The following is a 10,511-nucleotide window of genomic DNA, read 5'->3' as shown; positions in this document are numbered from 1 at the left end:
ATAAAAAGAAATGAAATTGAGCTATTTGTAATGAGGTGGATGGACCTAGAGTCTGTCATACAGAGTGAAGTAATTCAGAAAGAGAAAGACAAATACCATATGCTAACACATATATATGGAATTTAAGAAAGAAAATGTCATGAAGAACCTAGGGGTAAGACAGGAATAAAGACACAGACCTACTAGAGAATGGACTTGAGGATATGGGGAGGGGGAAGGGTAAGCTGTGACAAAGTGAGAGAGTGGCATGGACATATATACACTACCAAACGTAAAATAGATAGCTAATGGGAAGCAGCCGCATAGCACAGGGAGATCAGCTTGGTGCTTTGTGACCACCTAGAGGGGTGGGATAGGGAGGGTGGGAGGGAGGGAGATGCAAGAGGGAAGAGATATGGGAACATATGTATATGTATAACTGATTCACTTTGTTATAAAGCAGAAACTAACACACCGTTGTAAAGCAATTATACTCCAATAAAGATGTAAAAAAAAAAAAATTTAGCCTTAGAGGTCACATAGCATTACTGTGCCACATTCAATTTATTGGTCAAAGCAAATCATAAGATCAGTCCAGGTTCAAGGGAGAGGGAAAATATGCTCTACCTTCTGATTTGAGGAGTGGCAAAATCATGCTGCAAAGGCACATAGGAGGAATTTCTGCAGTCATCTTTGAAAATAATCTACCACATATAAATATAATAAACATAAAAACATGGTCCATCCTGGACCAGACACATGGCTTAGGATTATCAAGATCTAGGCCTAACATCTCATTTTATGCTTCCTCCTCCTACTCTTCATATCTACAAAAACCTGGACCCAATTTAGGGTAATAAATTGGCATTATTTTTTCATATCTTAGGAATTTTTAACCAAAATTTCAACCAAAAAACTGTTGAAACTAATCAATGAATTTAGTAAAGTTGCAGAATACAAAATTAATATATAAATATCAGTAGTGTCTCCATACACTAAGAACAGATTTTCTGAAAAAGAAATAAATCAATCTCATTTACAACAGCATCAAAGAAAAACGAAAAACAAAAAGGAATAAATTTAAACAAGAAGGAGAAACTGCAACACATTGATGAAAACTACAAAACATTGATGAAAAAAATTGAAGAAGGCACAAATAAGTAGAAAGGTATCCTGTGTTCATGGATTGGAAGAATACTGCTAAAATGTCAATAGTACCAAAAACCATCTATAGATTCAGTGCAACTCCTATCAAGATTCCAAGATATTTTTTACAGAATTAGAAAAAAACACTCCTAAAATTTATATGGAACCACAAAATACCCCAAATAACAAAAGAAATCCTGAGAAAGAAGAACAACATGGGAGGTGTGTCTTTTTGTTTGTTTGTTTTGTTTTTTTGTGGTACGCGGGCCTCTCACTGTTCTGTCCTCTCCCATTATGGAGCAACAGGCTCCAGACGCACAGGCTCAGCGTCCATGGCTCACGGGGCTAGCTGCTCCGCAGCATCTTCCTGGACCAAGGCATGAACCCATATCCCCTGCATTGGCAGGCAGAATCTCAACAACTGCACCACCAGGGAAGCCCGTAGATGTTGTGTTTAAGCTATACTATAAAGCTATAGTAATTAAAATAGTATGGTACTGGAATAAAAATAAATACAGCAATGGAACAGAATCAAGAACCCAAAAATAAACTCAAGCATATACAGTCAACTAATATTTGACAGCAGATCCAAGAATACTCAATGGAGAAAAGACCATCTCTTCAGTAAATAGTGCTGGGAATATTGGATATTCACATGTACAATAATAAAACTTGATTCATATCTTACACCATTCACAAAAATTAACTCCAAATGAATTAAATGAATGAATTAAGTGACTTAAACCTAAGATCTGAAAACATGAAACTCTGAGAAGAAAACATAGGAAAAAATCTCCTTGACATAGATCTTGGTAATGATTTTTTGGATATCACATCTGAAACAAAAGCAACAAAATCAAAAATAAACAAGTGGAACTATATAAAGCTAAAAAGCTTCTGCCCAGGAAAAGAAACCACCAACAAAGTGAAAAGACAACCTATAGACTGGGAAAAATATTTGTAAATCATACATCTGATAAGGAGTTAATATTCAAAATATATAAATAATTCATATCACTCAATAGCAAAATAACAAATAATACAATTAAAATGAGCAAAGGACTTGAATAGACATTTTTCCAAAGAAGATGTATGAATGGCCAGCATGTACATGCAAATACGCTCAATATCACTGTCATCAGGGAAATGTAAATTAAAACCACAGTGAGGTATCACCTCATGCCTGTTAGAATGGCCATCATCACAAGAGATAACAAATGCATCAGTGTGGAAAAAAAGGAGCCCTTGTGCACTGTTGGTGGGATTGTAAATTGGTACAGCCACTGTGGAAAACAGTATGGAAGTTCCTCAAAAAACTAAAAATAGAACTACCGTATGATCCAGCAATTTCACTTCTGGGAATATATCCTAAGGAAATAAAAACACTAACTTGAAAAAATAGCTGCACCCCCTTGTTCATAGCAGCATTATTCACAATAGCTAAAACACGGAAACAACTAAGTGTCTACTGATGGATGACTGGATGAAGAAAATGTGGTATAATTTCACAATGGAACACTATTCAGCCATTAAAAAAAACAACAACAACAAGGAAATTCTACCATTTGCAACAACATGGATGGACCCTGAGGGCATTATATGCTAAGTGAAATAAGTCAGACAGAGGAAGACAAATACTGTATGATCTCACTTATACGTGGAATCTAAAACAAAACAAAATAAGAAGCAACCAAGCTCATAGATAAAGAGATCGGTTTTGTGGTTACCAGAGGCAGGGGTTTAGAGGGAGGGTAATTTGAAGGAAGGTGGTCAAAATGTACAGACTTCCAGTTATAAGACAAATTAGTACTAAGGATGTAGCATATATCATAATGACTATAGTTAATAATTTAGGGCTCCCCTGGTGGCACAGTGGTTGAGAGTCCACCTGCCGATGCAGGGGACACGGGTTCGTGCCCCGGTCTGGGAAGATCCCACATGCCACAGAGCGGCTGGGCCCGTGAGTCATGACCACTGAGCCTGCGTGTCCGGAGCCTGTGCTCTGCAACGGGAGAGGCCACAACAGTGAGAGGCCCACGTACTGCCAAAAAAAAAAAAATGTCTACAAACTATAAATGCTGGAGAGGGTGTGGAGAAAAGGGAACCCTCTTGCACTGTTGGTGGGAATGTAAATTGATACAGCCACTATGGAGAACAGTATGGAGGTTCCTTAAAAAACTAAAACTAGAAATACCATACGACCCAGCAATCCCACTACTGGTCATATACCCTGAGAAAACCATAACTCAAAAAGTGTCATGTACCATATTGTTCATTGCAGCTCTATTTACAATAGCCAGGACATGGAAGCAACCTAAGTGTACATTGACAGATCAATGGATAAAGAAGATTTGGCACATATATACAATGAAATATTACTCAGCCATAAAAAGAAATGAAACTGAGTTATTTGTAGTGAGGCGGATGGACCTAGAGTCTGTCATACAGAGTGAAGTAAGTTAGAAAAAGAAAAACAAATACCGTATGCTAACACATATATATGGAATCTAAGAACAAAACACAAAACAAAAAAAATGCTCATGAAGAACCTAGGGGCAAGACGGGAATAAGGACACAGACCTACTATAGAATGGACTTGAGGACACGGGGAGGGGGTAGGGTAAGCTGGGACGAAGTGAGAGAGTGGCGTGGACATATATACACTACCAAATGTAAAATAGAAAGCTAGTGGGAAGGAGCCCCATAGCACAGGGAGATCAGCTCGGTGCTTTGTGACCACCTAGAGGGGTGGGTTATGGAGGGTGAGAGGGAGGGAGACGCAAGAGGGAAGAGATATGGGGATATATGTATATGTACAACTGATTCACTTTGTTATGAAGCAGAAGCTAACACACCATTTTAAAGCAATTATACTCCAATAAAGATGTTTAAAAAACCTGAAAAAAATAAATTAATTAATTTTTTAAAAAATGAAGAAGGGTGCAAGGCAGTTCAGCAGTGGTTGGCAGGGTGAGAGGAGGGGAGCAAGTGTGAACAGGAAGGCAGAAAGCTCTTGAGATTAACTGTCCTGTGGTCAAAGCTTGGCTTCACATGCACTGGCTTGTAATCCCAATTCTTGCTCAATAGTGGTCCAGATCATGCCTCTATAGTCACAGAAGCTCCTCTAACCTACCCTCGGAATGCTCACCCCAGAAGAAACACTCCAGGCCCCTGCTGTTGTACCTGGCCACACAACTTTGCCATAACTTGTTTCCCTACAGTCTAGAATCTCTCCTGAAGGGCTGCATTTTGCACTTGGGCAGGGAAACAACTTCATTCCTCACCTTTCCCTTCTTCTCTTTGGCCCCAAAATTTGGGACATATATAGCAATGTCTTTCTTGCTGCAGCAAGGAGGAAGAAGAGCAGGGATCTAGTTCAGGCCTGGGGGACCCCATAAACACAACGGTGTAACAACTCAGCTCTGGCAGAGAGGGTCAGACCTAATGACCAGCCTCCCATAAAGAAATGTCAGCAGTACAGCTATGCCATTCATAGGTTCTCTGGGCAGGTGCAAAGAGTAACCTGTAGGAGAGCTTGAAACTCATCCAGAGTAGGTAATCAGGCATCCACCCATGTAGACAGGGGTAATACATGCAGCCAGAGTTATCTCGGCCTTATGCCTCACCCCAGTGCCTCCACCCCTTGTATACACATGTGCATACATAAAAGCGCAGTCTCAAAGCTTACCAAAACAAGATGGGGAGAAGAATGTTACTAAGCCTACTGTATAAAATTTGTCGTATGTAAATAGTAATATATGTCCACTATGGAAAACATAGAAAGGTAGAGAGAAGGGAATAAAAGTTATTCATATTCATACCGCCAGAAGTACCTCCAGGTGTATTTTTCTCCTGATAGTACACAAACTGTACACACCACAGATTTCTCCATTCTGCTTCATTTTCTTGGTTGTAGCTCTCAGAAAGACATTCAGAAGGTAATAAAATAGCCCTGTCAGTGTTTCCTAAAGTCTGTTCATTGTGCTTTATGATGTATATCTTCCTTGGAATATTTATTAATAGGTGCTTCATGTTAATAGTGTTATGTGGTCAAAAAGTTTGAGGAATGCTGGCTTTAACAAAATTAACTTTCTTTACCACTGAATCTTTAATATACAATATACATTATGTATTTGCAAGGGAAAGATCGACTGTGAAACATTTCTTAAATGTATTTTGACCATAGAACCCTTCTCACACAGAGCATTCCATTTCACTAATGTGTTGTGAATATGTTAGAAAATGCTGAAACAAAAATTCAGGGAAAAGAAATCCTGTGATCAGTTCTGGCATTGATATTTGACTTTAATCATCTATTGCTGTGTAACAAATTATTTCAACACTTGGAGACTTAAAACAACATTTATCATCTCACAGTTCCTGTGTGGGTCAGAAATTCAGGAGTGGCTTAGTTGGAAGCTACGGGTCTGGGTCAGGTTATCTCAGAAGGCTGCAAGTTGTTGGTCAGGATCTCAGTCATCTGAAGTTTCCACCAGGGGAGAATCTGCTTCCATGTTCACTCACAGTACAATTGGCAGAATTCAGTTCTCTTCGGGTTGTCAGACTGAAGGCCTCAGTTTCTCACTGGCTATTGACCAAATGCTGTCCCCAGGGCTTCACCATGTGGGCCTCTGCAACTTGCTTCATTATAGCAAGTACATGAGAAGAGCCAAAGAGAGAGAACAAGGAAGAGGGAAGTCACAGTAGTTATAACCTAATCTCGGAAACAGCATCCTATTGCCTCTGGTGTATTCTATTTGCTAGAAGTGAGTCACTAGGTCCAGCTCACACACAAGGGAAAGAGTTTATAGAAGAATGTAAATATCAGGAGGCCAGGATAATGGGAGACTGTTTAAGAAGCAGTTAATTACAGCTATTAAAATAGATAATAAGATCTTCAACCGGAAGTATTCTAAGAGATTATTTGATTTCCATGTTAGAAGATAAGAGAACTAAGGTTCTGTAGGCTTAAATGTGTTTCCCCGGATCACATGTAACCAGGTGGTAAAAATCTTTTAATAGAGACTCAGCAGCCTGCGTCTACATCTGTAAAATGGAAGTAATGATTCCTGGGTTGCCTTTCTCCTCTGTTACCAAACTCAGGTCCAGCTGCTCACCACTTGAAAATCAATACCCAAGAGAGAGGCAAGTGTTGGTAGAAAGGAAAGTTTCTTTTAATCAGAATGCCAGCAATCTGGAGAGATGGTGGACTCGGTGTCCCCAAAAATCAACTCCGAAGATTCTGCTCGACCATGAAAGTTTTTAAAGGGAAAAGGAAAGTAATCTCAGTTAATCATTGAGTTAGGGGATCAGACTCATACCTGTCTCCCACTGCATGCAGGCTTGTCATCTTCTTGTGACATTTCTTTAGATGCTTTTTTTTGTTTGTTTCCTTTTTAAACGTTTTATTTCTGATTGACCTCTCCACATTTCCTGTGGAACTCACAATGTGGCTGAGAACCAGAGCAAGGCCCCATTTCTGTTGGAGCTCCAATAGCCAGAAAGTGCCCCTGCCTAACCAGGCATTTCCCAAAAAATGTACGGTTTTAGGTTCACGGCCTCTTTCCTTCACCTCCCCTTCCCCCTGCTGTAATGGGAGAACCTGACAAAGGACACCTCCAGCTCCAGCCAGGGCAGTAGTGGGACTGCTGCTGCCCAAGATACCCAAACGTCCGAGTTTTCCTTACTAACTGATGGTGGAGGTGCCCATCCAAGAAGGGCAAGGAAATGGCCCTCGCCCAGGCCCCTCGAGTTTTAATAAAATGATAAAGGCGGCTGGGCTGCTGGCAGCTCTTCACGTAATAATTATTCCCTCAGGAGAGGAAGGCCAGGCAGCGTGCACGGTGTGCAGCTTACTTCTGAGGTTAATTGTGGACCCAGAGAAACAACATTCGGATGTGAAGGAAGAAATGTGTTGTAACAGACCCACCATACACGGCAATTCCCAACAGGAGGCGAGGGAGAAAATGGCTTCAGGCCAAACTACCTCCCCCGAGCCCGCCAACGCAGGTCCCTCACGTGGGATGGAGGTGGGCCAAGTTCATCAGGTCCAGGTCCCGCCCAGCACAGAGGGGTCTTCACTGCTGGCCTGGGCTCGGGTCCCCTGCCACTCAGAACCCAGCCAACAATGACGGGCGTGGACACGTGTTTTTGTCCCTGACAGAACCTCGCACTTAAACGGACTCGGAAGACGGCAGCAGGCAACTTCACACCAGGTCCTGAGACTCAGAAATACTCCAGCACCAGCTGTGGTCACCAGATCCCCTCACTCCTGGGAGGGCAAAGCACACTTTCCCCAGGTTCCCAAAAGTTCTGACGTTATCACGACAAATGTTATAAAAGAGAACAGAGTGGGAAACACGCTGCGCATCTGCAGCGGGCACCACAGCACCCTCCTTGGCGGGTGTCCACCAAAGTCATTGGCAACCAGCACGCCTGTCGCCACCCTGCGCAGTCGGGGAGCTGTCGGGAGCCCTGGCCACAACCGTCGGCCAGACAGGAGGTTTCCTTTGTCCCTGACCTCACTTTCCAGCAAAATTCAGACTCTGTTATAACTGTGCTCTGAACCTAAAAAGGAGCAGGTTAGTCAGGAGTCACAGGAAATTTACTCTCTGGGAAACAATCTTGCCAACGCCATGAAGAAATCCTGATGAATTTAAAAAGGAAGTTCTGACTAGAGGGGCCTCGAGGGAATGAGGAAGAGGGGTCAGACTCATTTCTGATACAGAACCATCAAGAAAGCAAGTTCGGGGCTGCTGGCTTCAGCTCCCGTAGGTCGGCACGGCTGCATTTCCACCTGTTCCTGCCTACATCCTGCAGAGCTTCAACGGGAAGTTCTCTGTGATGAGGTGCTCAGGGTGAAGCAGCACAACAATGTTAACCTCGAACTCCACTTTGAAGTTGGTGGTCTCCAGTGTCGGGTAGGTGAAGAACTGGGGGAAGACCATGTATATGGGGACAGAGAGGCCCCGACACATGTCCCCACTGGCTATCTGAATGTTCTGAATTTCTGTGGCATCGCGGGTGTACCCTTCTGCACAGCCGCAGGTCTCCACGTGCACCAGCTGCAGCTCGACGCTTTTGATGGTGGCCTCTGAGCTCTCCACCACCAGCTCTCCCGTTAGTGGGTGTGTGATAACACAGTTGGTCGAGTTGAGATGTCCTCTGATGAGAAATTTGGGGAGCAAGGCTCTCTCTTTGACATTCTGTAAGGTTTCAGGTGTGACCGTGAAGTCCACGGGACTCGGAGTCAGTTTCCCCTTCTAAGGAGCAGAGTGAATGATGAATTCACAGGTTTTAGTCAAGTCCTTGGCCAGCAGGGACCGCCTCATGTCACAGCACAGGGTATACTGAGTGAGGACCCAACGAGGTAACATGTGATAAGCCAAGGCCTGGCACACAGCAGCCCTGGGTAAAACGGCAGCTGTTTTGTAGTAAGGATGAGAAAACACAGGCAGCAGGACTGCAAACCCCTGGATGGCATCTAGACTTCACAGGCCAACCTGGGAGATGTGGGTCAGCCCCCAACTCGCTCTCACTTGCTGGGTTCTCTGCATGGGCAGCACTGCACTGGGTGCCAGGGCAAGGGCAGAGCTGTGCCCCACATGGGGAAGAGAAGCGATGCTAGTGACAGTGCTCAGAGTCCTGGAGCTCAGGCCTCCAGGGCATCTCAAAATGAGCTCTTCATACCTTAACCGGAATGTTGACAAACACGCCGTGGTAAGTCTCATACAGAACTCTTATCCTTCACGTGCAGAAGAAATTCAAAAGGAATTTCTGTTTTGCCACTGGGAAATTTTCCTGGTTTCTCCATTTTGATGGTACTGTTGATAATCTGGATGGGCTTAACAGAATTATAGAATGCTTCAAACACACCCACACTCTTGGCGCTGAGTTGGAGGTTCATGGCTCCTTCCACTCCAAGGAGACTCCCTGGCGCTGGACCGAATCCTTCCCAGATATGACCACCACCCCGGAGAGCATTTCCCTGGTGTGATAAACCTTGTCCGCTCTTTTAACCTTAATGTCCAGGGCGGTCCCCATCTCAAATACTCCATTTCGGGAAACACTTCCAGCCACGCATGACCCAAGGGAAAGGAGGGCACCCCGTAGATGCTATCTTGTTCACCACTTTTATCACACAGTTTGTTTGCCAGATTACTGAAGGGGAAGCTAAGGAAGAGATCTGGTCATCTGTTAATTACTTATTCTTCATTTCTACTTCTTTAATCTATGGAAATAGCCAACAGGTTAGGCAAGATATTGTTTGATCAAAAGATTTAAAAATTATGCTAGGGCCGGAAATGAGTAGAGCATGCGGGTGCCTGATTTAAAAGTGAGTTAAAATGTAGCTTTGCTAAATTAACAAGAAACGAGATTTTCTGCTGAGGACAGCTTCCTGCAAAGAATTGCTTACAACTGCCCCCCCCCCCAGGTCCCTGTCAGACGTCATTTCATTTCTATGGGATTAGGGTCAAAGGTCCACCTTCTGTAACTTCATGCTGAGAAAGGGCATTGAGGTCTTATAGTGAACATTATCGACATGGGTTTGAAGCATCTCTCTGCTGACAGCTTTAGTTGCTCATTTACATATAAGGGCAGAACAAGCTACAATTATTTTGATGCCCACAAATATGTAGATTATTATGAGCAATAGTGTTAATCCCATTCTCTTAAGGCCAGTTATTGGAATTGTGCTAGCCATATATTCAGTACTGCTCAAGATGGCACAGCTTATGTCATGGTTGCAGTCTGGTCATCATGAAGTTAGCTTTTCCCCTCTGGTGCCCATTATAGTACCCATAAAATATTCAGAAATGTGCATCAGATACTGAATCTGTGACTTTATTGTCTTAATCATTAACTGCTTGAACCTGCTATTTTGGGACGCCTGGGAGACTTCAGCTTTTCTACAAACAAGAGGCAGAGGACCTGGAGGAATATTTGTATTTGGTGAGGGGTGGTGGGGGTGGCAGAGAGTTCTATTCAGTTCCACCTCAACAGAGATCTGTGAGAAACCAGAGCAATCCAGAGAGTGAAAATGCTTTAAAGGGATAAAATGATAGCTATTCAAAGTTATATTGTTATAATTATTATTTCTATTAATAATAATGATAGTGGGGCTTAGGCTTAGGACCAATAAATTTGTGAGATAAAATTTCTTTTTACTCCTCCTTTTCCTTTCTTTAATGATGCTCCTAGAAGCTTTGGGGAGATTAATGCATGTACTTCCTGTTGAGGAAGCCCAAAGGGCTAGACATCCTGTCCCTTCCCACTGGCATGTTTCCAGTGACACTTACTAGGCTTTTCTTTTCCCATTGCACTTCTTCATAGCCTACCAGTCTTGAGTTCCATTCTGAGAAGTTCTTCTCTCTCATTATTGGCAA

At 42.9% G+C, this 10,511-nt stretch overlaps 1 pseudogene; it reads right to left on the bottom strand.

Annotated features, from left to right (window-relative positions):
• Positions 1 to 7,931: 7,931 nt before the first annotated feature.
• On the bottom strand, positions 7,932 to 9,168 carry LOC114901989 (annotated as a pseudogene).
• Between the last annotated feature and the right edge of the window lie 1,343 nt (positions 9,169 to 10,511).

The sequence above is a fragment of the Monodon monoceros genome, unplaced genomic scaffold (genome assembly GCF_005190385.1).
Source record: "Monodon monoceros isolate NGI ecotype Baffin Bay Population unplaced genomic scaffold, NGI_Narwhal_1 Super_Scaffold_1, whole genome shotgun sequence".
NCBI classification, from domain to species: Eukaryota; Metazoa; Chordata; class Mammalia; order Artiodactyla; family Monodontidae; genus Monodon; species Monodon monoceros.
This window is presented reverse-complemented; position numbering and strand designations above follow the sequence as displayed.